We start from the raw sequence: 4,077 nt of genomic DNA, 5'->3' as shown, positions 1-4,077 counted from the left end.
AATACTTTAATTTTTTAAAAGTAAGACATACGAATTATCTTTAAACATTCTAGCCTCCTTAGCTTTTCTGACTAAATGAAAGGCCAAACCTACATTTTAACAAAGTGTTCTTTTCATCCAAGGTGATCTCATAATAGAATTTGGAAGTCCTCAGATGGCTTGCTCCCTTGTGTGGATTAGGGACTTAAAATTGAACTTCATTCAAGACAAAAGAGTACTGGCCTCCAAACATACCTGCCAGCTCTGACAGCCTCTAAGTCCTCTTCCTCTCCTCTTTTGACTGCTGATTTTTTTTTCAGAATGAGTGTTTGGAGTGATTTCCTGGCAGGAGCCATAGAGGCTGCTGGGCCTTTTAAAGAATGCTTTGATGTCTTGTGTGTCAGCCTTTGAGGCCCTTTTTTAAGAATTCCAGCTGCAGTACAAGTAAGAGACACATCCTTTAGAGGGAGAAAAAAAGTTGTGCAAGCGAAAGGTTCTTTTTTTTCTTTCTTTCTTTTTTTTTTTTTTTTTGGTCATTGTAGCAAAGGCTAGACATTTAATATAGTGATCATTTCAATTTCTCATCTTTGAGGTAGACTAACAAATACTATATTTGGCAAAATTAAGATTAATTAGTTTGGCAGGTTGACCCAGTGGTGTATGAAGCAGGTCTTTATTTTTCTGGATCACCAAAAACTGTTAAAGGGCTTCTTACGTGCTTCTCGATCATAAGTTTTGTTACTCTGCAGTCTCACTAATACATACTCTGTCATCGTGTAATTTATTATTGTAAGTATTTGGGTCATTTGAAATATGAAGGTTTGAGAGAAGGTGGGCATTTGAACTAAGTTATGTAAGCTGTAGACATGTAAATAGCTCAATTCATTATTTAGTATTTGCCAGCAGCTATATTTTAGTACATCCCATACAGTAGAATTGTCTTCTAGGCATTTTTTAAAATGTCTTATATTGTGGACTTTTTAGAAGTGCCAGTATGTCTTTGCTTAATCTAGCCTTTTCAGACTCAGGAAGACTGTATTTCTAATTTCAAATAAAACAAAACAGACATTATTTCTCTTTAAAGTTATTACCTAACAGTATTATAAAAGTTTTTTATTACTTACCTTTGTTTCCCATTTTCTCCAAGGTAAGATATGCTGCCAATTGATTTGTTAACATCTACTCTCCTGAATATACTTTGTTTCTGTAGAAGTATGAAGCAGCCAAAGGCTCAGTAGGTGAGATAGAAATGATGTTTCTGTCAGGTGTTATGGATTTTCCTTTCCCCCAAGCTCAATGCTGTCTTGATCTTGAAAGGCCATTGAGAATTCAGAGCACCAGAGTTAGCTTGAGCCCTTCCACTCCTTGCCAGAACACTTTGCAAAATGGAAAACACAACATAAATATTATTTGCATGGGTGAGTGGTGGGAATCCTTTTGGGTTCTCTGCAACTAGAGGCTTGCCCTAGTAATATTTATTACCAGGAGGTATAGACTGAGCCCTAATGTGGAAGGCAGCTGTCTACTGTACAGCCTAATTAGGTCATATTTGTTAATCTTGTCATATCCAGAAACTTGTTCTTTTTCAATTGAATATTGTCTTAGGGCTTTACTTCTACGAACAGACACTAAGACCAAGGCTGCTCTTATAAGGACAGTATTTAATTGGGGCTGACTTAGAGGTTCAGAGCATTATCATCGAGGCAGAAGCATGGCAGCGTCCAGGCAGACATGATGAAGAGTTCTACATCTTCATCTAAAGCTGCTAGAAGACTAACTTCTAGGCAGCTAGGATGAGGGTCTTAAGCCCACACCCACAGGTCACACCTCCTAATTGTGCCACTCCCTGGGCCAAGCATATACAAACCATCACAATTATCAACATTGATTTGAGGTGCATTTTCACTGTGTGAGACAAAAAAGTATAAAATATAGTTTGTACTGAAGCCAAATTTCTGGTGTGGTTTAATTGTATTTCCGAGATACCAGCCCTACGTAGCTATTGGACACTTGGAATGTTCTTAATGTGAATTTAAGTGTAACAATCATGTGAGAAGTAAGTACTGTGTTGTTTGGTGTTGGTTTAGTGGATACCCAAGACTTAACCTGCATGAATAGTAAATTAACCCTACAGTGTTGTTCCTAGTGAAGATCCTGTCAGCAGTGTTGTAAATGCAGTCAATTGGAAGAGAAGGGAGGCTGGGTGTAACCCGAGGGAGCCAGCATTTAACATGAAGTTCAAAGTCCGGGAAGAACTTACAGTGTCAGAAGAAACTGGGGCCATTATATTGATCAAAAGCAGCAAGATGTCATTGAAAAGATCACACAGGAGCAGGTTGCAGAAGTTCTTGACTCTCTGGACTAATTGTTGCATTCATGTATATAGCAAAAAAAAAAAAAGTCACATTTGTCAGGCCAAATGCTTGTGTAGGGCTAGCCCTATCAGGAGCTGAGTATGCAGAGTAGTGCATAGTTAAGAAAAGAACCTTTAATGGAAATTCAAGCCAGTCAACACATAACTTGTGAGAGCAGGCAGAAAGGTAAATGAATACTGATACACAGGAGTCTGAATTACAAGGTCAAGATAGTTGTTCAGGGAGACTAAGTTTGAACTGAGACACTTTGAATCAGTAGGAGGGCCCCATGGAAAATTGCTACTAAGTAAGGGAGTAATAATGAAACAGTTTAAAGTCCTCTGCAGATTGATGAATATGAAACCACAGAATATAATGGTCTTGCATGTGTATTTTACTCATTTAAATGATAGTATAGTTTTTAAAGTTTTTATTTAGAATTTGAGTCCTAGATTTGAATCTTTCTTTAGTTTGTATTTTCCCTGAGTTTTCTACAATTCTTTGAGTATGAAATTTAATTTAACGTTGGCTTCAGGTCATCCCCTTAAGCTTAATGGACTTCATCCAATAAAAGGAATAAAAGAATGAGCTTTCATCATTTTTAAATGATTTGGAATCCAAAATTGCCTGAAAAAAATTAGTGATCTAAAGGAATAGATACAGAAATCTAAATTGAAACATTCTGTTATTTAGAAGCTAAGAGACAACATATCTTTGTAAAGGAAATGCTATTAGTTTTTTTTGGATTTGACAAAACATCATTTTCTTAGGGTAAAATAACTTGACAAAGGCTTGACATTCTTTGCTTGAGCTCTCTGTTGCCTACTAACTCAGAAACTTGACCTGACCTCATGCTGTTAAATGAGCTGATAACATTTTTCCTTGCCTAGTACATCATAGTTTGCCACATTCTTCACCTTTGATTTCCTAATAGGGAAGATAATATTCCTGTATTTCAGATGAGCAGTCCAGAGCTATAGGAATTAACATACCACACTGGCCATTAGCTGTAGAAAGAAGACTAGTTAGTCCAGGGGCTCTTATCAAGAGCTTCTGTCTCTTTATAACACTGCATCTCTTCTCATTTGATTTTTTAAAATAGTTTTTCAAAGGTTTTCATTCTTAGGACTCATTCTCTTTACATACTCTGGCCCATTTCCTTTACTGTGGACAGAATACAGCTCTACCCCCTTACAGATGGGAAAAGTGAAGTCTGTCAAGGCTTAAGTTGCTTGTTAGATGGCCATGCTGTTCTCAGTACACTGTATTACAAAGAGCAGAGGTAATATTCTTTTAGAGTAACCTTTTTAAGCTATGTGAATGTCACTGAGGAGCAAGGATAACCATTCAGATGCAGTTATTGAACACAGGCTGTCCACAAGGCTCTGTTAATTTTGAGTTTCTTGGAAGGGTAGCCAGTCACAGGAGTATGTTTTTTTAATCTGCAGATGGCTTTGTCCTATAATTTAGGTACCAAATTAGTACTTTGATATTTTATATCTATTACAACTATAGATAGTGTACTAGTAAGGGTTCTCTAAAGTCACAGAACATATGCAATGTCTTTCTACATTGAAGGAATTCATTATGGTGACTTACAGTCTGTAGTTTTAACTCCCCAACAGTAGTCAGCTGTGGATGGGAAATCCAAGAATGGAATAGTTACTCAGTCCTACAAGGTCAGTTGTTTCAGCTGGTCTTCTGCAAAGTAGATCCTAACAGATGTGCTGGAAAGTAAGTGCAA

Source organism: Micromys minutus (genome assembly GCF_963924665.1).
Source record: "Micromys minutus genome assembly, chromosome: 2".
NCBI classification, from domain to species: Eukaryota; Metazoa; Chordata; class Mammalia; order Rodentia; family Muridae; genus Micromys; species Micromys minutus.
Note: the sequence above shows the minus strand (reverse complement) of the source record.